The 21750-nt window shown below is 48.0% G+C and overlaps 13 non-coding genes and 3 pseudogenes across 13 annotated transcripts; all 16 read right to left on the bottom strand.

Annotated features, from left to right (window-relative positions):
* Positions 1–1308: 1308 nt before the first annotated feature.
* LOC142253582 (U2 spliceosomal RNA) lies at positions 1309–1412 on the bottom strand (annotated as a pseudogene).
* Positions 1413–2529: 1117 nt separating this feature from the next.
* On the bottom strand, positions 2530–2720 carry LOC142253629 (U2 spliceosomal RNA). The gene has a single exon (XR_012726801.1). It is a non-coding gene; the product is annotated as a U2 spliceosomal RNA (small nuclear RNA).
* Positions 2721–3837: 1117 nt separating this feature from the next.
* LOC142253511 (U2 spliceosomal RNA) lies at positions 3838–4043 on the bottom strand (annotated as a pseudogene).
* A 1294-nt stretch (positions 4044–5337) lies between these two features.
* LOC142253618 (U2 spliceosomal RNA) lies at positions 5338–5528 on the bottom strand. The gene has a single exon (XR_012726800.1). It is a non-coding gene; the product is annotated as a U2 spliceosomal RNA (small nuclear RNA).
* A 1117-nt stretch (positions 5529–6645) lies between these two features.
* LOC142253051 (U2 spliceosomal RNA) lies at positions 6646–6838 on the bottom strand. Its single transcript, XR_012726373.1, has one exon. It is a non-coding gene; the product is annotated as a U2 spliceosomal RNA (small nuclear RNA).
* Positions 6839–7581: 743 nt separating this feature from the next.
* LOC142253698 (U2 spliceosomal RNA) lies at positions 7582–7723 on the bottom strand (annotated as a pseudogene).
* A 1117-nt stretch (positions 7724–8840) lies between these two features.
* LOC142253607 (U2 spliceosomal RNA) lies at positions 8841–9031 on the bottom strand. The gene has a single exon (XR_012726799.1). It is a non-coding gene; the product is annotated as a U2 spliceosomal RNA (small nuclear RNA).
* Positions 9032–10148: 1117 nt separating this feature from the next.
* Positions 10149–10339, bottom strand: LOC142253596 (U2 spliceosomal RNA). Its single transcript, XR_012726798.1, has one exon. It is a non-coding gene; the product is annotated as a U2 spliceosomal RNA (small nuclear RNA).
* Positions 10340–11456: 1117 nt separating this feature from the next.
* LOC142253315 (U2 spliceosomal RNA) lies at positions 11457–11641 on the bottom strand. Its single transcript, XR_012726616.1, has one exon. It is a non-coding gene; the product is annotated as a U2 spliceosomal RNA (small nuclear RNA).
* A 1322-nt stretch (positions 11642–12963) lies between these two features.
* LOC142253585 (U2 spliceosomal RNA) lies at positions 12964–13154 on the bottom strand. The gene has a single exon (XR_012726797.1). It is a non-coding gene; the product is annotated as a U2 spliceosomal RNA (small nuclear RNA).
* A 1117-nt stretch (positions 13155–14271) lies between these two features.
* LOC142253574 (U2 spliceosomal RNA) lies at positions 14272–14462 on the bottom strand. Its single transcript, XR_012726796.1, has one exon. It is a non-coding gene; the product is annotated as a U2 spliceosomal RNA (small nuclear RNA).
* Positions 14463–15579: 1117 nt separating this feature from the next.
* On the bottom strand, positions 15580–15770 carry LOC142252881 (U2 spliceosomal RNA). The gene has a single exon (XR_012726245.1). It is a non-coding gene; the product is annotated as a U2 spliceosomal RNA (small nuclear RNA).
* A 1117-nt stretch (positions 15771–16887) lies between these two features.
* LOC142253562 (U2 spliceosomal RNA) lies at positions 16888–17078 on the bottom strand. Its single transcript, XR_012726795.1, has one exon. It is a non-coding gene; the product is annotated as a U2 spliceosomal RNA (small nuclear RNA).
* Positions 17079–18195: 1117 nt separating this feature from the next.
* LOC142253550 (U2 spliceosomal RNA) lies at positions 18196–18386 on the bottom strand. The gene has a single exon (XR_012726794.1). It is a non-coding gene; the product is annotated as a U2 spliceosomal RNA (small nuclear RNA).
* A 1117-nt stretch (positions 18387–19503) lies between these two features.
* On the bottom strand, positions 19504–19694 carry LOC142253538 (U2 spliceosomal RNA). The gene has a single exon (XR_012726789.1). It is a non-coding gene; the product is annotated as a U2 spliceosomal RNA (small nuclear RNA).
* Positions 19695–20812: 1118 nt separating this feature from the next.
* LOC142253527 (U2 spliceosomal RNA) lies at positions 20813–21003 on the bottom strand. Its single transcript, XR_012726784.1, has one exon. It is a non-coding gene; the product is annotated as a U2 spliceosomal RNA (small nuclear RNA).
* Between the last annotated feature and the right edge of the window lie 747 nt (positions 21004–21750).

Genomic DNA, 21750 nt, shown 5'->3' with positions numbered 1-21750 from the left:
AGGTGGAGGTAGTGGAATCCTCAGTAGGGTTGGCCGGGGGGGGAGGGGTTTGGACAGGGGTGACAGGGGGGGGGACCAGGGAGGGGGCAGCAGTTTTCTTACCCTTCTTTTCCCTGGACTCCGTGGCTGCTGGGGCATCGGCTGGAGCCACGGTCGCCGGGTTCTTGGCCGCCTTGTCCTTGGCCTCTGTGGCCTTGGTCGTAGCTGCCTTGGTCGACGAAGCTGTGACTACCCGATACTGGGTCGCCGCGGCAACCCTTGCCCAGGATTTCTCCCGCTGTGGGCAGTCCTTGTAAAGGTGGTCCGCCTTTCCACATAGGTTGCAAGTCTTCTTCTTTGGGCAGTCCTTGGAGCTGTGTCCTGTCACCCGGCAAACCCTGCAGGCGTCCTCCTTGCAGGTCTTCATCGAATGCCCTTTCCCACCACATTTCCTGCAGTTGTGTGGCATGTCCGGGTAGTAGATGAGACCATAGGAGTTTCCCAGAGAGAATGTCGGGGGCAGGTGCTGGAGACCATCCTCGGATGCTGGTTCCCTGTAGAGTCGAACGGTTACTGACCACTTACCCGTCCAGAATCCGTTGCCGTTAAGGATGTGGGATGGCTCCCTCACCACTGTGCAGAGACGTCCCAGGAACGTGGAGATGTCTCTTCCTGGGGTGTGCGGGTTCCGCATGGAGACCGTGATCCTCTTCTCATCCCTCTGTATAGGACAGGATCCTAAAAAAGAATGAAAAGGGGAGTCCGGCATCGCTGCGTTCATCGCCTCCCAGTATCTCCTGCAGGCATTCACCGTGGCAAAGGTTACCAGAAAAATGCCAGTCATGAAGGTCTGGACACTCAGGGTTTCCGCCCTGGAGAAGCCCTGATCCAGAATCATCTTCTTGCAGAACATGTCGCTGGACATGTCCGGCAACCTACCATCCACCGCCTTTAGCTTCAGGGCGACCGTCTGCCGCATCCAAGGCTCCAGGGTTGGAGCCTTTTCAGGCGGCGTCCGGGCTCCCTCCGGCTGGCTGGCGTCGGAGGTAGGGGCCTCTTGGGCCGAAGAAGCCTCTGGATGAGCCTTCCTGGAGGTCCCTGGGTCCTGAGCCTTCCTGGCTGCCTTCTCTGGCTTGCTTGCCATGGCTGGTTCCTGCTTGAGTTCCCGGAGCTGGATCTTGGATTCTTCTCCGGGTGTCTTCTCCCGCTGTGTTCCTCCTCGAAGTTCCTCTGGTCTCCCCAAGTCTTCTCCGAGCCTTCGTCTTCTTGCTTCTTTCTGCCAAGCTCTTCTTCCGTCCGATCTCCCTCTTTCGGTCTCGGCTGGGCTTCGGAGCTTGTCTCCCTGATCGTATCTCGTCAAGTGTAGCTAGCTCAGTTTGTTCTGATAAGAACAGATACTACACTTGATCTTAGCCAAAAGGCCGAGAAGCGATAACCAGAATTGGTTTGGGCCTCGAGTGGCACCCTGGCCTATGCCGGACACATCTTAGGGAGAGAGAGCGAGAGGGAGACAAACCCACGCCTACACAAGACATTTTGTCACCCAAGCCAACCCTTGAAAAGGCTGCTTTGCAGAGCAAAAACAAGAAGAATGGTGCGTTTTGCAGCCGCCGCCCACTGCAATGAATCTGAATAACTCCTCCTTTAGGGCGCAAGCAACTCCCCTCCCCCTTGCAGTCTTTCCAATTCACGATACAAAAAGACGGACAGGACAGGTTGCCTGACTTTCCGTCACTGCCACCCTTTGCCATCCTTACCCGTAGAAAGCCCTTTCATCATCCCCAAACCCTAATCTTTTCCCTTTCCTTCCCAGCCCCCAAACCCTGCCCTCTGTACCTTTCTCACCACCCGCTTCCCTTCTCCTGTCATCCCCCTACCACCCGGGAAAAAAAGAGATTGCCCCCTCCTTCCACTAGCCCACCCTCCCACCCAAAGAACAACTTCTTCTGCGCAGCTTGTTTTCTAGGCAGCAGCGCTATTGTGATGTCATCGGGGGGCATTGTGACAAGCCGCCAGTGTTCCGTCTCTTCATGTTGTGCACTGTTCAAACCGAAAATACATCAACAGGCAGGCTACAGAAAAGCTTACTAACAAAGGTTAGAGAGGGGCTTTCTCAGAGGGCTTTTTACAGTTTGTCTATTCCCAATTAGCCGGTTTAGTATACTTAATGAAAGTACTAATTCTTTCATAGGCCGCCCATTCTTAGTATTTGACGTTCAGGTAACAACAGGTAACTTTATTTGGAGTGGAAGCAGAGAGATAACACCAGATGCCAATTGTAGATCCTCTCACACCTGTGGTCACTGCAGCATCTGACTCCACTTTGTCCAAAAGGGATCTATTCCATTCAATTACACATGATCTAGATTAGACTGACAACAAGATACTGCACGGGACATAGCAGAGTTGGTGAAGTTGAGTGGTGATGAGTTTGCTATTTGGATGAATAAAGCAAGTAAAAAGTGTGTTAGATAAAAATTCATTTCAATTCGCTAATCGGGCTAATATGAATCAGGTGAATCGAGTTCTGCTTTTGGAAACTGGGTTAAGAAGGGGTGCACCGTTCCTGGAGGTACTGCAATACCAGGTCAATGCGTGGAGTGGACAGAGCAAGCTCTTTTTCCATCTCCCTGTTCTAAAAATCCATTTAATATATGGTCCCCAGATAGGGGACGTATCAGATATTAAACTGATAAGAACAGATACTACACTTGATCTTAGCCAAAAGGCCGAGAAGCGATAACCAGAATTGGTTTGGGCCTCGAGTGGCACCCTGGCCTATGCCGGACACATCTTAGGGAGAGAGAGCGAGAGGGAGACAAACCCACGCCTACACAAGACATTTTGTCACCCAAGCCAACCCTTGAAAAGGCTGCTTTGCAGAGCAAAAACAAGAAGAATGGTGCGTTTTGCAGCCGCCGCCCACTGCAATGAATCTGAATAACTCCTCCTTTAGGGCGCAAGCAACTCCCCTCCCCCTTGCAGTCTTTCCAATTCACGATACAAAAAGACGGACAGGACAGGTTGCCTGACTTTCCGTCACTGCCACCCTTTGCCATCCTTACCCGTAGAAAGCCCTTTCATCATCCCCAAACCCTAATCTTTTCCCTTTCCTTCCCAGCCCCCAAACCCTGCCCTCTGTACCTTTCTCACCACCCGCTTCCCTTCTCCTGTCATCCCCCTACCACCCGGGAAAAAAAGAGATTGCCCCCTCCTTCCACTAGCCCACCCTCCCACCCAAAGAACAACTTCTTCTGCGCAGCTTGTTTTCTAGGCAGCAGCGCTATTGTGATGTCATCGGGGGGCATTGTGACAAGCCGCCAGTGTTCCGTCTCTTCATGTTGTGCACTGTTCAAACCGAAAATACATCAACAGGCAGGCTACAGAAAAGCTTACTAACAAAGGTTAGAGAGGGGCTTTCTCAGAGGGCTTTTTACAGTTTGTCTATTCCCAATTAGCCGGTTTAGTATACTTAATGAAAGTACTAATTCTTTCATAGGCCGCCCATTCTTAGTATTTGACGTTCAGGTAACAACAGGTAACTTTATTTGGAGTGGAAGCAGAGAGATAACACCAGATGCCAATTGTAGATCCTCTCACACCTGTGGTCACTGCAGCATCTGACTCCACTTTGTCCAAAAGGGATCTATTCCATTCAATTACACATGATCTAGATTAGACTGACAACAAGATACTGCACGGGACATAGCAGAGTTGGTGAAGTTGAGTGGTGATGAGTTTGCTATTTGGATGAATAAAGCAAGTAAAAAGTGTGTTAGATAAAAATTCATTTCAATTCGCTAATCGGGCTAATATGAATCAGGTGAATCGAGTTCTGCTTTTGGAAACTGGGTTAAGAAGGGGTGCACCGTTCCTGGAGGTACTGCAATACCAGGTCAATGCGTGGAGTGGACAGAGCAAGCTCTTTTTCCATCTCCCTGTTCTAAAAATCCATTTAATATATGGTCCCCAGATAGGGGACGTATCAGATATTAAACTGATAAGAACAGATTTTTTTTTTTTTTTTTTTTTTTTTTTTTTTTGAAGGATGAGTTTGAAAATAAAAAAGTGACCGCCTCTCGTTGCCCAGGTAACCGTCCGTCACAAGGGGGCTATGACATCCTACGATGCACACTCCCCCAAGGACAGCAGTTGTGCAATACCCTGGCACCTTTCAGCACCAACCAAGGTAGTACCCTCCCAAACTACACTTGATCTTAGCCAAAAGGCCGAGAAGCGATAACCAGAATTGGTTTGGGCCTCGAGTGGCACCCTGGCCTATGCCGGACACATCTTAGGGAGAGAGAGCGAGAGGGAGACAAACCCACGCCTACACAAGACATTTTGTCACCCAAGCCAACCCTTGAAAAGGCTGCTTTGCAGAGCAAAAACAAGAAGAATGGTGCGTTTTGCAGCCGCCGCCCACTGCAATGAATCTGAATAACTCCTCCTTTAGGGCGCAAGCAACTCCCCTCCCCCTTGCAGTCTTTCCAATTCACGATACAAAAAGACGGACAGGACAGGTTGCCTGACTTTCCGTCACTGCCACCCTTTGCCATCCTTACCCGTAGAAAGCCCTTTCATCATCCCCAAACCCTAATCTTTTCCCTTTCCTTCCCAGCCCCCAAACCCTGCCCTCTGTACCTTTCTCACCACCCGCTTCCCTTCTCCTGTCATCCCCCTACCACCCGGGAAAAAAAGAGATTGCCCCCTCCTTCCACTAGCCCACCCTCCCACCCAAAGAACAACTTCTTCTGCGCAGCTTGTTTTCTAGGCAGCAGCGCTATTGTGATGTCATCGGGGGGCATTGTGACAAGCCGCCAGTGTTCCGTCTCTTCATGTTGTGCACTGTTCAAACCGAAAATACATCAACAGGCAGACTACAGAAAAGCTTACTAACAAAGGTTAGAGAGGGGCTTTCTCAGAGGGCTTTTTACAGTTTGTCTATTCCCAATTAGCCGGTTTAGTATACTTAATGAAAGTACTAATTCTTTCATAGGCCGCCCATTCTTAGTATTTGACGTTCAGGTAACAACAGGTAACTTTATTTGGAGTGGAAGCAGAGAGATAACACCAGATGCCAATTGTAGATCCTCTCACACCTGTGGTCACTGCAGCATCTGACTCCACTTTGTCCAAAAGGGATCTATTCCATTCAATTACACATGATCTAGATTAGACTGACAACAAGATACTGCACGGGACATAGCAGAGTTGGTGAAGTTGAGTGGTGATGAGTTTGCTATTTGGATGAATAAAGCAAGTAAAAAGTGTGTTAGATAAAAATTCATTTCAATTCGCTAATCGGGCTAATATGAATCAGGTGAATCGAGTTCTGCTTTTGGAAACTGGGTTAAGAAGGGGTGCACCGTTCCTGGAGGTACTGCAATACCAGGTCAATGCGTGGAGTGGACAGAGCAAGCTCTTTTTCCATCTCCCTGTTCTAAAAATCCATTTAATATATGGTCCCCAGATAGGGGACGTATCAGATATTAAACTGATAAGAACAGATACTACACTTGATCTTAGCCAAAAGGCCGAGAAGCGATAACCAGAATTGGTTTGGGCCTCGAGTGGCACCCTGGCCTATGCCGGACACATCTTAGGGAGAGAGAGCGAGAGGGAGACAAACCCACGCCTACACAAGACATTTTGTCACCCAAGCCAACCCTTGAAAAGGCTGCTTTGCAGAGCAAAAACAAGAAGAATGGTGCGTTTTGCAGCCGCCGCCCACTGCAATGAATCTGAATAACTCCTCCTTTAGGGCGCAAGCAACTCCCCTCCCCCTTGCAGTCTTTCCAATTCACGATACAAAAAGACGGACAGGACAGGTTGCCTGACTTTCCGTCACTGCCACCCTTTGCCATCCTTACCCGTAGAAAGCCCTTTCATCATCCCCAAACCCTAATCTTTACCCTTTCCTTCCCAGCCCCCAAACCCTGCCCTCTGTACCTTTCTCACCACCCGCTTCCCTTCTCCTGTCATCCCCCTACCACCCGGGAAAAAAAGAGATTGCCCCCTCCTTCCACTAGCCCACCCTCCCACCCAAAGAACAACTTCTTCTGCGCAGCTTGTTTTCTAGGCAGCAGCGCTATTGTGATGTCATCGGGGGGCATTGTGACAAGCCGCCAGTGTTCCGTCTCTTCATGTTGTGCACTGTTCAAACCGAAAATACATCAACAGGCAGGCTACAGAAAAGCTTACTAACAAAGGTTAGAGAGGGGCTTTCTCAGAGGGCTTTTTACAGTTTGTCTATTCCCAATTAGCCGGTTTAGTATACTTAATGAAAGTACTAATTCTTTCATAGGCCGCCCATTCTTAGTATTTGACGTTCAGGTAACAACAGGTAACTTTATTTGGAGTGGAAGCAGAGAGATAACACCAGATGCCAATTGTAGATCCTCTCACACCTGTGGTCACTGCAGCATCTGACTCCACTTTGTCCAAAAGGGATCTATTCCATTCAATTACACATGATCTAGATTAGACTGACAACAAGATACTGCACGGGACATAGCAGAGTTGGTGAAGTTGAGTGGTGATGAGTTTGCTATTTGGATGAATAAAGCAAGTAAAAAGTGTGTTAGATAAAAATTCATTTCAATTCGCTAATCGGGCTAATATGAATCAGGTGAATCGAGTTCTGCTTTTGGAAACTGGGTTAAGAAGGGGTGCACCGTTCCTGGAGGTACTGCAATACCAGGTCAATGCGTGGAGTGGACAGAGCAAGCTCTTTTTCCATCTCCCTGTTCTAAAAATCCATTTAATATATGGTCCCCAGATAGGGGACGTATCAGATATTAAACTGATAAGAACAGATTTTTGATTTAATGAAGCTTTCCAAAGCACCGCAAAAAATGCATGACCGAAGTCACACCAAAAACAGTGCAAAGGCTAGGATTCGTGTGGACCCCTCCGTGAGGAGAGGGTCCCCAAAAATCAACCCCGTCCCTCCGAGCCAGAAGGCCACAGCAAGGGTCAGGGATCTTCGGTGCTCCCCCAAGCCGAAGCCTGGTTGAGCCTTGTCGTTGCTCCCAGCGTCCATCCAGGCATCTTACCCAAGTGGAGTAGAGAGCTACTAGTTGTTGGTTTCGCAGCCGAAACTGCCCGGACCGTCAACCGGTGTTGGTTTCTCAGCCCAAGGCTAACCGGACCTCCAACCGGGTGTTGGTTTCTCAGCCGAAGCTGACCCGGACCTCCAACCGGGTGTTGGTTTCTCAGCCGAAGCTGACCCGGACCTCCAACCGGGTGTTGGTTTCTCAGCCGAAGCTGACCCGGACCTCCAACCGGGTGTTGGTTTCTCAGCCGAAGCTGACCCGGACCTCCAACCGGGTGTTGGTTTCTCAGCCCAAAGCTGAACGGACCTCCGACCATGATTATAAAAATTTCCCTTCCTAGCCAGAAGGCCGGGATAGAGCAATATGCTCAGAAAGAATGAAAGGGCAAGGTACGGTGTGCTACAGAGCCCAAGGCTCGCCGGGGTCCCAAGCCAGCAAGCTCAGACTCACTCCAGGGTCGTCAATCCTGGGGCACATTGCACCATAGCCCCCACACTTACTCAGTCTAATAGCCTCGATCCTGGTAGGGCCATGGTTTCCTCTAGATGGATATACTATCCTCCCAAAGTACTAACAAGCGCAACCTTCCAGTGTGCATTGCATCATTGTACTAAGGTGGCCGGAGCCTTAAACCACCTTTTCGAACGATACTACACTTGATCTTAGCCAAAAGGCCGAGAAGCGATAACCAGAATTGGTTTGGGCCTCGAGTGGCACCCTGGCCTATGCCGGACACATCTTAGGGAGAGAGAGCGAGAGGGAGACAAACCCACGCCTACACAAGACATTTTGTCACCCAAGCCAACCCTTGAAAAGGCTGCTTTGCAGAGCAAAAACAAGAAGAATGGTGCGTTTTGCAGCCGCCGCCCACTGCAATGAATCTGAATAACTCCTCCTTTAGGGCGCAAGCAACTCCCCTCCCCCTTGCAGTCTTTCCAATTCACGATACAAAAAGACGGACAGGACAGGTTGCCTGACTTTCCGTCACTGCCACCCTTTGCCATCCTTACCCGTAGAAAGCCCTTTCATCATCCCCAAACCCTAATCTTTTCCCTTTCCTTCCCAGCCCCCAAACCCTGCCCTCTGTACCTTTCTCACCACCCGCTTCCCTTCTCCTGTCATCCCCCTACCACCCGGGAAAAAAAGAGATTGCCCCCTCCTTCCACTAGCCCACCCTCCCACCCAAAGAACAACTTCTTCTGCGCAGCTTGTTTTCTAGGCAGCAGCGCTATTGTGATGTCATCGGGGGGCATTGTGACAAACCGCCAGTGTTCCGTCTCTTCATGTTGTGCACTGTTCAAACCGAAAATACATCAACAGGCAGGCTACAGAAAAGCTTACTAACAAAGGTTAGAGAGGGGCTTTCTCAGAGGGCTTTTTACAGTTTGTCTATTCCCAATTAGCCGGTTTAGTATACTTAATGAAAGTACTAATTCTTTCATAGGCCGCCCATTCTTAGTATTTGACGTTCAGGTAACAACAGGTAACTTTATTTGGAGTGGAAGCAGAGAGATAACACCAGATGCCAATTGTAGATCCTCTCACACCTGTGGTCACTGCAGCATCTGACTCCACTTTGTCCAAAAGGGATCTATTCCATTCAATTACACATGATCTAGATTAGACTGACAACAAGATACTGCACGGGACATAGCAGAGTTGGTGAAGTTGAGTGGTGATGAGTTTGCTATTTGGATGAATAAAGCAAGTAAAAAGTGTGTTAGATAAAAATTCATTTCAATTCGCTAATCGGGCTAATATGAATCAGGTGAATCGAGTTCTGCTTTTGGAAACTGGGTTAAGAAGGGGTGCACCGTTCCTGGAGGTACTGCAATACCAGGTCAATGCGTGGAGTGGACAGAGCAAGCTCTTTTTCCATCTCCCTGTTCTAAAAATCCATTTAATATATGGTCCCCAGATAGGGGACGTATCAGATATTAAACTGATAAGAACAGATACTACACTTGATCTTAGCCAAAAGGCCGAGAAGCGATAACCAGAATTGGTTTGGGCCTCGAGTGGCACCCTGGCCTATGCCGGACACATCTTAGGGAGAGAGAGCGAGAGGGAGACAAACCCACGCCTACACAAGACATTTTGTCACCCAAGCCAACCCTTGAAAAGGCTGCTTTGCAGAGCAAAAACAAGAAGAATGGTGCGTTTTGCAGCCGCCGCCCACTGCAATGAATCTGAATAACTCCTCCTTTAGGGCGCAAGCAACTCCCCTCCCCCTTGCAGTCTTTCCAATTCACGATACAAAAAGACGGACAGGACAGGTTGCCTGACTTTCCGTCACTGCCACCCTTTGCCATCCTTACCCGTAGAAAGCCCTTTCATCATCCCCAAACCCTAATCTTTTCCCTTTCCTTCCCAGCCCCCAAACCCTGCCCTCTGTACCTTTCTCACCACCCGCTTCCCTTCTCCTGTCATCCCCCTACCACCCGGGAAAAAAAGAGATTGCCCCCTCCTTCCACTAACCCACCCTCCCACCCAAAGAACAACTTCTTCTGCGCAGCTTGTTTTCTAGGCAGCAGCGCTATTGTGATGTCATCGGGGGGCATTGTGACAAGCCGCCAGTGTTCCGTCTCTTCATGTTGTGCACTGTTCAAACCGAAAATACATCAACAGGCAGGCTACAGAAAAGCTTACTAACAAAGGTTAGAGAGGGGCTTTCTCAGAGGGCTTTTTACAGTTTGTCTATTCCCAATTAGCCGGTTTAGTATACTTAATGAAAGTACTAATTCTTTCATAGGCCGCCCATTCTTAGTATTTGACGTTCAGGTAACAACAGGTAACTTTATTTGGAGTGGAAGCAGAGAGATAACACCAGATGCCAATTGTAGATCCTCTCACACCTGTGGTCACTGCAGCATCTGACTCCACTTTGTCCAAAAGGGATCTATTCCATTCAATTACACATGATCTAGATTAGACTGACAACAAGATACTGCACGGGACATAGCAGAGTTGGTGAAGTTGAGTGGTGATGAGTTTGCTATTTGGATGAATAAAGCAAGTAAAAAGTGTGTTAGATAAAAATTCATTTCAATTCGCTAATCGGGCTAATATGAATCAGGTGAATCGAGTTCTGCTTTTGGAAACTGGGTTAAGAAGGGGTGCACCGTTCCTGGAGGTACTGCAATACCAGGTCAATGCGTGGAGTGGACAGAGCAAGCTCTTTTTCCATCTCCCTGTTCTAAAAATCCATTTAATATATGGTCCCCAGATAGGGGACGTATCAGATATTAAACTGATAAGAACAGATACTACACTTGATCTTAGCCAAAAGGCCGAGAAGCGATAACCAGAATTGGTTTGGGCCTCGAGTGGCACCCTGGCCTATGCCGGACACATCTTAGGGAGAGAGAGCGAGAGGGAGACAAACCCACGCCTACACAAGACATTTTGTCACCCAAGCCAACCCTTGAAAAGGCTGCTTTGCAGAGCAAAAACAAGAAGAATGGTGCGTTTTGCAGCCGCCGCCCACTGCAATGAATCTGAATAACTCCTCCTTTAGGGCGCAAGCAACTCCCCTCCCCCTTGCAGTCTTTCCAATTCACGATACAAAAAGACGGACAGGACAGGTTGCCTGACTTTCCGTCACTGCCACCCTTTGCCATCCTTACCCGTAGAAAGCCCTTTCATCATCCCCAAACCCTAATCTTTTCCCTTTCCTTCCCAGCCCCCAAACCCTGCCCTCTGTACCTTTCTCACCACCCGCTTCCCTTCTCCTGTCATCCCCCTACCACCCGGGAAAAAAAGAGATTGCCCCCTCCTTCCACTAGCCCACCCTCCCACCCAAAGAACAACTTCTTCTGCGCAGCTTGTTTTCTAGGCAGCAGCGCTATTGTGATGTCATCGGGGGGCATTGTGACAAGCCGCCAGTGTTCCGTCTCTTCATGTTGTGCACTGTTCAAACCGAAAATACATCAACAGGCAGGCTACAGAAAAGCTTACTAACAAAGGTTAGAGAGGGGCTTTCTCAGAGGGCTTTTTACAGTTTGTCTATTCCCAATTAGCCGGTTTAGTATACTTAATGAAAGTACTAATTCTTTCATAGGCCGCCCATTCTTAGTATTTGACGTTCAGGTAACAACAGGTAACTTTATTTGGAGTGGAAGCAGAGAGATAACACCAGATGCCAATTGTAGATCCTCTCACACCTGTGGTCACTGCAGCATCTGACTCCACTTTGTCCAAAAGGGATCTATTCCATTCAATTACACATGATCTAGATTAGACTGACAACAAGATACTGCACGGGACATAGCAGAGTTGGTGAAGTTGAGTGGTGATGAGTTTGCTATTTGGATGAATAAAGCAAGTAAAAAGTGTGTTAGATAAAAATTCATTTCAATTCGCTAATCGGGCTAATATGAATCAGGTGAATCGAGTTCTGCTTTTGGAAACTGGGTTAAGAAGGGGTGCACCGTTCCTGGAGGTACTGCAATACCAGGTCAATGCGTGGAGTGGACAGAGCAAGCTCTTTTTCCATCTCCCTGTTCTAAAAATCCATTTAATATATGGTCCCCAGATAGGGGACGTATCAGATATTAAACTGATAAGAACAGATGAGATTTCATCCGCAAATTTCAGAAAACGGTCATCGGCCACCACACAAAAGCGCAGTGCCGCAGGTGATCGCCTCCCGAGCCCAGGAACCACCAGCCATAAGGGGACGTAAGCACCAAAAGGCGCAACAATCCCCGAGGCCGGCGGTTGTGCAAGCCCGGGCTCCTCCCAGCCAAGACCAAGGCAAACCCAATGAAGGGACTACACTTGATCTTAGCCAAAAGGCCGAGAAGCGATAACCAGAATTGGTTTGGGCCTCGAGTGGCACCCTGGCCTATGCCGGACACATCTTAGGGAGAGAGAGCGAGAGGGAGACAAACCCACGCCTACACAAGACATTTTGTCACCCAAGCCAACCCTTGAAAAGGCTGCTTTGCAGAGCAAAAACAAGAAGAATGGTGCGTTTTGCAGCCGCCGCCCACTGCAATGAATCTGAATAACTCCTCCTTTAGGGCGCAAGCAACTCCCCTCCCCCTTGCAGTCTTTCCAATTCACGATACAAAAAGACGGACAGGACAGGTTGCCTGACTTTCCGTCACTGCCACCCTTTGCCATCCTTACCCGTAGAAAGCCCTTTCATCATCCCCAAACCCTAATCTTTTCCCTTTCCTTCCCAGCCCCCAAACCCTGCCCTCTGTACCTTTCTCACCACCCGCTTCCCTTCTCCTGTCATCCCCCTACCACCCGGGAAAAAAAGAGATTGCCCCCTCCTTCCACTAGCCCACCCTCCCACCCAAAGAACAACTTCTTCTGCGCAGCTTGTTTTCTAGGCAGCAGCGCTATTGTGATGTCATCGGGGGGCATTGTGACAAGCCGCCAGTGTTCCGTCTCTTCATGTTGTGCACTGTTCAAACCGAAAATACATCAACAGGCAGGCTACAGAAAAGCTTACTAACAAAGGTTAGAGAGGGGCTTTCTCAGAGGGCTTTTTACAGTTTGTCTATTCCCAATTAGCCGGTTTAGTATACTTAATGAAAGTACTAATTCTTTCATAGGCCGCCCATTCTTAGTATTTGACGTTCAGGTAACAACAGGTAACTTTATTTGGAGTGGAAGCAGAGAGATAACACCAGATGCCAATTGTAGATCCTCTCACACCTGTGGTCACTGCAGCATCTGACTCCACTTTGTCCAAAAGGGATCTATTCCATTCAATTACACATGATCTAGATTAGACTGACAACAAGATACTGCACGGGACATAGCAGAGTTGGTGAAGTTGAGTGGTGATGAGTTTGCTATTTGGATGAATAAAGCAAGTAAAAAGTGTGTTAGATAAAAATTCATTTCAATTCGCTAATCGGGCTAATATGAATCAGGTGAATCGAGTTCTGCTTTTGGAAACTGGGTTAAGAAGGGGTGCACCGTTCCTGGAGGTACTGCAATACCAGGTCAATGCGTGGAGTGGACAGAGCAAGCTCTTTTTCCATCTCCCTGTTCTAAAAATCCATTTAATATATGGTCCCCAGATAGGGGACGTATCAGATATTAAACTGATAAGAACAGATACTACACTTGATCTTAGCCAAAAGGCCGAGAAGCGATAACCAGAATTGGTTTGGGCCTCGAGTGGCACCCTGGCCTATGCCGGACACATCTTAGGGAGAGAGAGCGAGAGGGAGACAAACCCACGCCTACACAAGACATTTTGTCACCCAAGCCAACCCTTGAAAAGGCTGCTTTGCAGAGCAAAAACAAGAAGAATGGTGCGTTTTGCAGCCGCCGCCCACTGCAATGAATCTGAATAACTCCTCCTTTAGGGCGCAAGCAACTCCCCTCCCCCTTGCAGTCTTTCCAATTCACGATACAAAAAGACGGACAGGACAGGTTGCCTGACTTTCCGTCACTGCCACCCTTTGCCATCCTTACCCGTAGAAAGCCCTTTCATCATCCCCAAACCCTAATCTTTTCCCTTTCCTTCCCAGCCCCCAAACCCTGCCCTCTGTACCTTTCTCACCACCCGCTTCCCTTCTCCTGTCATCCCCCTACCACCCGGGAAAAAAAGAGATTGCCCCCTCCTTCCACTAGCCCACCCTCCCACCCAAAGAACAACTTCTTCTGCGCAGCTTGTTTTCTAGGCAGCAGCGCTATTGTGATGTCATCGGGGGGCATTGTGACAAGCCGCCAGTGTTCCGTCTCTTCATGTTGTGCACTGTTCAAACCGAAAATACATCAACAGGCAGGCTACAGAAAAGCTTACTAACAAAGGTTAGAGAGGGGCTTTCTCAGAGGGCTTTTTACAGTTTGTCTATTCCCAATTAGCCGGTTTAGTATACTTAATGAAAGTACTAATTCTTTCATAGGCCGCCCATTCTTAGTATTTGACGTTCAGGTAACAACAGGTAACTTTATTTGGAGTGGAAGCAGAGAGATAACACCAGATGCCAATTGTAGATCCTCTCACACCTGTGGTCACTGCAGCATCTGACTCCACTTTGTCCAAAAGGGATCTATTCCATTCAATTACACATGATCTAGATTAGACTGACAACAAGATACTGCACGGGACATAGCAGAGTTGGTGAAGTTGAGTGGTGATGAGTTTGCTATTTGGATGAATAAAGCAAGTAAAAAGTGTGTTAGATAAAAATTCATTTCAATTCGCTAATCGGGCTAATATGAATCAGGTGAATCGAGTTCTGCTTTTGGAAACTGGGTTAAGAAGGGGTGCACCGTTCCTGGAGGTACTGCAATACCAGGTCAATGCGTGGAGTGGACAGAGCAAGCTCTTTTTCCATCTCCCTGTTCTAAAAATCCATTTAATATATGGTCCCCAGATAGGGGACGTATCAGATATTAAACTGATAAGAACAGATACTACACTTGATCTTAGCCAAAAGGCCGAGAAGCGATAACCAGAATTGGTTTGGGCCTCGAGTGGCACCCTGGCCTATGCCGGACACATCTTAGGGAGAGAGAGCGAGAGGGAGACAAACCCACGCCTACACAAGACATTTTGTCACCCAAGCCAACCCTTGAAAAGGCTGCTTTGCAGAGCAAAAACAAGAAGAATGGTGCGTTTTGCAGCCGCCGCCCACTGCAATGAATCTGAATAACTCCTCCTTTAGGGCGCAAGCAACTCCCCTCCCCCTTGCAGTCTTTCCAATTCACGATACAAAAAGACGGACAGGACAGGTTGCCTGACTTTCCGTCACTGCCACCCTTTGCCATCCTTACCCGTAGAAAGCCCTTTCATCATCCCCAAACCCTAATCTTTTCCCTTTCCTTCCCAGCCCCCAAACCCTGCCCTCTGTACCTTTCTCACCACCCGCTTCCCTTCTCCTGTCATCCCCCTACCACCCGGGAAAAAAAGAGATTGCCCCCTCCTTCCACTAGCCCACCCTCCCACCCAAAGAACAACTTCTTCTGCGCAGCTTGTTTTCTAGGCAGCAGCGCTATTGTGATGTCATCGGGGGGCATTGTGACAAGCCGCCAGTGTTCCGTCTCTTCATGTTGTGCACTGTTCAAACCGAAAATACATCAACAGGCAGGCTACAGAAAAGCTTACTAACAAAGGTTAGAGAGGGGCTTTCTCAGAGGGCTTTTTACAGTTTGTCTATTCCCAATTAGCCGGTTTAGTATACTTAATGAAAGTACTAATTCTTTCATAGGCCGCCCATTCTTAGTATTTGACGTTCAGGTAACAACAGGTAACTTTATTTGGAGTGGAAGCAGAGAGATAACACCAGATGCCAATTGTAGATCCTCTCACACCTGTGGTCACTGCAGCATCTGACTCCACTTTGTCCAAAAGGGATCTATTCCATTCAATTACACATGATCTAGATTAGACTGACAACAAGATACTGCACGGGACATAGCAGAGTTGGTGAAGTTGAGTGGTGATGAGTTTGCTATTTGGATGAATAAAGCAAGTAAAAAGTGTGTTAGATAAAAATTCATTTCAATTCGCTAATCGGGCTAATATGAATCAGGTGAATCGAGTTCTGCTTTTGGAAACTGGGTTAAGTAGGGGTGCACCGTTCCTGGAGGTACTGCAATACCAGGTCAATGCGTGGAGTGGACAGAGCAAGCTCTTTTTCCATCTCCCTGTTCTAAAAATCCATTTAATATATGGCCCCCAGATAGGGGACGTATCAGATATTAAACTGATAAGAACAGATACTACACTTGATCTTAGCCAAAAGGCCGAGAAGCGATAACCAGAATTGGTTTGGGCCTCGAGTGGCACCCTGGCCTATGCCGGACACATCTTAGGGAGAGAGAGCGAGAGGGAGACAAACCCACGCCTACACAAGACATTTTGTCACCCAAGCCAACCCTTGAAAAGGCTGCTTTGCAGAGCAAAAACAAGAAGAATGGTGCGTTTTGCAGCCGCCGCCCACTGCAATGAATCTGAATAACTCCTCCTTTAGGGCGCAAGCAACTCCCCTCCCCCTTGCAGTCTTTCCAATTCACGATACAAAAAGACGGACAGGACAGGTTGCCTGACTTTCCGTCACTGCCACCCTTTGCCATCCTTACCCGTAGAAAGCCCTTTCATCATCCCCAAACCCTAATCTTTTCCCTTTCCTTCCCAGCCCCCAAACCCTGCCCTCTGTACCTTTCTCACCACCCGCTTCCCTTCTCCTGTCATCCCCCTACCACCCGGGAAAAAAAGAGATTGCCCCCTCCTTCCACTAGCCCACCCTCCCACCCAAAGAACAACTTCTTCTGCGCAGCTTGTTTTCTAGGCAGCAGCGCTATTGTGATGTCATCGGGGGGCATTGTGACAAGCCGCCAGTGTTCCGTCTCTTCATGTTGTGCACTGTTCAAACCGAAAATACATCAACAGGCAGGCTACAGAAAAGCTTACTAACAAAGGTTAGAGAGGGGCTTTCTCAGAGGGCTTTTTACAGTTTGTCTATTCCCAATTAGCCGGTTTAGTATACTTAATGAAAGTACTAATTCTTTCATAGGCCGCCCATTCTTAGTATTTGACGTTCAGGTAACAACAGGTAACTTTATTTGGAGTGGAAGCAGAGAGATAACACCAGATGCCAATTGTAGATCCTCTCACACCTGTGGTCACTGCAGCATCTGACTCCACTTTGTCCAAAAGGGATCTATTCCATTCAATTACACATGATCTAGATTAGACTGACAACAAGATACTGCACGGGACATAGCAGAGTTGGTGAAGTTGAGTGGTGATGAGTTTGCTATTTGGATGAATAAAGCAAGTAAAAAGTGTGTTAGATAAAAATTCATTTCAATTCGCTAATCGGGCTAATATGAATCAGGTGAATCGAGTTCTGCTTTTGGAAACTGGGTTAAGAAGGGGTGCACCGTTCCTGGAGGTACTGCAATACCAGGTCAATGCGTGGAGTGGACAGAGCAAGCTCTTTTTCCATCTCCCTGTTCTAAAAATCCATTTAATATATGGTCCCCAGATAGGGGACGTATCAGATATTAAACTGATAAGAACAGATACTACACTTGATCTTAGCCAAAAGGCCGAGAAGCGATAACCAGAATTGGTTTGGGCCTCGAGTGGCACCCTGGCCTATGCCGGACACATCTTAGGGAGAGAGAGCGAGAGGGAGACAAACCCACGCCTACACAAGACATTTTGTCACCCAAGCCAACCCTTGAAAAGGCTGCTTTGCAGAGCAAAAACAAGAAGAATGGTGCGTTTTGCAGCCGCCGCCCACTGCAATGAATCTGAATAACTCCTCCTTTAGGGCGCAAGCAACTCCCCTCCCCCTTGCAGTCTTTCCAATTCACGATACAAAAAGACGGACAGGACAGGTTGCCTGACTTTCCGTCACTGCCACCCTTTGCCATCCTTACCCGTAGAAAGCCCTTTCATCATCCCCAAACCCTAATCTTTTCCCTTTCCTTCCCAGCCCCCAAACCCTGCCCTCTGTACCTTTCTCACCACCCGCTTCCCTTCTCCTGTCATCCCCCTACCACCCGGGAAAAAAAGAGATTGCCCCCTCCTTCCACTAGCCCACCCTCCCACCCAAAGAACAACTTCTTCTGCGCAGCTTGTTTTCTAGGCAGCAGCGCTATTGTGATGTCATCGGGGGGCATTGTGACAAGCCGCCAGTGTTCCGTCTCTTCATGTTGTGCACTGTTCAAACCGAAAATACATCAACAGGCAGGCTACAGAAAAGCTTACTAACAAAGGTTAGAGAGGGGCTTTCTCAGAGGGCTTTTTACAGTTTGTCTATTCCCAATTAGCCGGTTTAGTATACTTAATGAAAGTACTAATTCTTTCATAGGCCGCCCATTCTTAGTATTTGACGTTCAGGTAACAACAGGTAACTTTATTTGGAGTGGAAGCAGAGAGATAACACCAGATGCCAATTGTAGATCCTCTCACACCTGTGGTCACTGCAGCATCTGACTCCACTTTGTCCAAAAGGGATCTATTCCATTCAATTACACATGATCTAGATTAGACTGACAACAAGATACTGCACGGGACATAGCAGAGTTGGTGAAGTTGAGTGGTGATGAGTTTGCTATTTGGATGAATAAAGCAAGTAAAAAGTGTGTTAGATAAAAATTCATTTCAATTCGCTAATCGGGCTAATATGAATCAGGTGAATCGAGTTCTGCTTTTGGAAACTGGGTTAAGAAGGGGTGCACCGTTCCTGGAGGTACTGCAATACCAGGTCAATGCGTGGAGTGGACAGAGCAAGCTCTTTTTCCATCTCCCTGTTCTAAAAATCCATTTAATATATGGTCCCCAGATAGGGGACGTATCAGATATTAAACTGATAAGAACAGATACTACACTTGATCTTAGCCAAAAGGCCGAGAAGCGATAACCAGAATTGGTTTGGGCCTCGAGTGGCACCCTGGCCTATGCCGGACACATCTTAGGGAGAGAGAGCGAGAGGGAGACAAACCCACGCCTACACAAGACATTTTGTCACCCAAGCCAACCCTTGAAAAGGCTGCTTTGCAGAGCAAAAACAAGAAGAATGGTGCGTTTTGCAGCCGCCGCCCACTGCAATGAATCTGAATAACTCCTCCTTTAGGGCGCAAGCAACTCCCCTCCCCCTTGCAGTCTTTCCAATTCACGATACAAAAAGACGGACAGGACAGGTTGCCTGACTTTCCGTCACTGCCACCCTTTGCCATCCTTACCCGTAGAAAGCCCTTTCATCATCCCCAAACCCTAATCTTTTCCCTTTCCTTCCCAGCCCCCAAACCCTGCCCTCTGTACCTTTCTCACCACCCGCTTCCCTTCTCCTGTCATCCCCCTACCACCCGGGAAAAAAAGAGATTGCCCCCTCCTTCCACTAGCCCACCCTCCCACCCAAAGAACAACTTCTTCTGCGCAGCTTGTTTTCTAGGCAGCAGCGCTATTGTGATGTCATCGGGGGGCATTGTGACAAGCCGCCAGTGTTCCGTCTCTTCATGTTGTGCACTGTTCAAACCGAAAATACATCAACAGGCAGGCTACAGAAAAGCTTACTAACAAAGGTTAGAGAGGGGCTTTCTCAGAGGGCTTTTTACAGTTTGTCTATTCCCAATTAGCCGGTTTAGTATACTTAATGAAAGTACTAATTCTTTCATAGGCCGCCCATTCTTAGTATTTGACGTTCAGGTAACAACAGGTAACTTTATTTGGAGTGGAAGCAGAGAGATAACACCAGATGCCAATTGTAGATCCTCTCACACCTGTGGTCACTGCAGCATCTGACTCCACTTTGTCCAAAAGGGATCTATTCCATTCAATTACACATGATCTAGATTAGACTGACAACAAGATACTGCACGGGACATAGCAGAGTTGGTGAAGTTGAGTGGTGATGAGTTTGCTATTTGGATGAATAAAGCAAGTAAAAAGTGTGTTAGATAAAAATTCATTTCAATTCGCTAATCGGGCTAATATGAATCAGGTGAATCGAGTTCTGCTTTTGGAAACTGGGTTAAGAAGGGGTGCACCGTTCCTGGAGGTACTGCAATACCAGGTCAATGCGTGGAGTGGACAGAGCAAGCTCTTTTTCCATCTCCCTGTTCTAAAAATCCATTTAATATATGGTCCCCAGATAGGGGACGTATCAGATATTAAACTGATAAGAACAGATACTACACTTGATCTTAGCCAAAAGGCCGAGAAGCGATAACCAGAATTGGTTTGGGCCTCGAGTGGCACCCTGGCCTATGCCGGACACATCTTAGGGAGAGAGAGCGAGAGGGAGACAAACCCACGCCTACACAAGACATTTTGTCACCCAAGCCAACCCTTGAAAAGGCTGCTTTGCAGAGCAAAAACAAGAAGAATGGTGCGTTTTGCAGCCGCCGCCCACTGCAATGAATCTGAATAACTCCTCCTTTAGGGCGCAAGCAACTCCCCTCCCCCTTGCAGTCTTTCCAATTCACGATACAAAAAGACGGACAGGACAGGTTGCCTGACTTTCCGTCACTGCCACCCTTTGCCATCCTTACCCGTAGAAAGCCCTTTCATCATCCCCAAACCCTAATCTTTTCCCTTTCCTTCCCAGCCCCCAAACCCTGCCCTCTGTACCTTTCTCACCACCCGCTTCCCTTCTCCTGTCATCCCCCTACCACCCGGGAAAAAAAGAGATTGCCCCCCTCCTTCCACTAGCCCACCCTCCCACCCAAAGAACAACTTCTTCTGCGCAGCTTGTTTTCTAGGCAGCAGCGCTATTGTGATGTCATCGGGGGGCATTGTGACAAGCCGCCAGTGTTCCGTCTCTTCATGTTGTGCACTGTTCAAACCGAAAATACATCAACAGGCAGGCTACAGAAAAGCTTACTAACAAAGGTTAGAGAGGGGCTTTCTCAGAGGGCTTTTTACAGTTTGTCTATTCCCAATTAGCCGGTTTAGTATACTTAATGAAAGTACTAATTCTTTCATAGGCCGCCCATTCTTAGTATTTGACGTTCAGGTAACAACAGGTAACTTTATTTGGAGTGGAAGCAGAGAGATAACACCAGATGCCAATTGTAGATCCTCTCACACCTGTGGTCACTGCAGCATCTGACTCCACTTTGTCCAAAAGGGATCTATTCCATTCAATTACACATGATCTAGATTAGACTGACAACAAGATACTGCACGGGACATAGCAGAGTTGGTGAAGTTGAGTGGTGATGAGTTTGCTATTTGGATGAATAAAGCAAGTAAAAAGTGTGTTAGATAAAAATTCATTTCAATTCGCTAATCGGGCTAATATGAATCAGGTGAATCGAGTTCTGCTTTTGGAAACTGGGTTAAGAAGGGGTGCACCGTTCCTGGAGGTACTGCAATACCAGGTCAATGCGTGGAGTGGACAGAGCAAGCTCTTTTTCCATCTCCCTGTTCTAAAAATCCATTTAATATATGGTCCCCAGATAGGGGACGTATCAGATATTAAACTGATAAGAACAGATACTACACTTGATCTTAGCCAAAAGGCCGAGAAGCGATAACCAGAATTGGTTTGGGCCTCGAGTGGCACCCTGGCCTATGCCGGACACATCTTAGGGAGAGAGAGCGAGAGGGAGACAAACCCACGCCTACACAAGACATTTTGTCACCCAAGCCAACCCTTGAAAAGGCTGCTTTGCAGAGCAAAAACAAGAAGAATGGTGCGTTTTGCAGCCGCCGCCCACTGCAATGAATCTGAATAACTCCTCCTTTAGGGCGCAAGCAACTCCCCTCCCCCTTGCAGTCTTTCCAATTCACGATACAAAAAGACGGACAGGACAGGTTGCCTGACTTTCCGTCACTGCCACCCTTTGCCATCCTTACCCGTAGAAAGCCCTTTCATCATCCCCAAACCCTAATCTTTTCCCTTTCCTTCCCAGCCCCCAAACCCTGCCCTCTGTACCTTTCTCACCACCCGCTTCCCTTCTCCTGTCATCCCCCTACCACCCGGGAAAAAAAGAGATTGCCCCCTCCTTCCACTAGCCCACCCTCCCACCCAAAGAACAACTTCTTCTGCGCAGCTTGTTTTCTAGGCAGCAGCGCTATTGTGATGTCATCGGGGGGCATTGTGACAAGCCGCCAGTGTTCCGTCTCTTCATGTTGTGCACTGTTCAAACCGAAAATACATCAACAGGCAGGCTACAGAAAAGCTTACTAACAAAGGTTAGAGAGGGGCTTTCTCAGAGGGCTTTTTACAGTTTGTCTATTCCCAATTAGCCGGTTTAGTATACTTAATGAAAGTACTAA

Source organism: Anomaloglossus baeobatrachus, chromosome 9 (assembly GCF_048569485.1).
Source record: "Anomaloglossus baeobatrachus isolate aAnoBae1 chromosome 9, aAnoBae1.hap1, whole genome shotgun sequence".
NCBI lineage: Eukaryota > Metazoa > Chordata > Amphibia > Anura > Aromobatidae > Anomaloglossus > Anomaloglossus baeobatrachus.
Note: the sequence above shows the minus strand (reverse complement) of the source record. Positions and strands in the feature narration are given on the sequence as shown.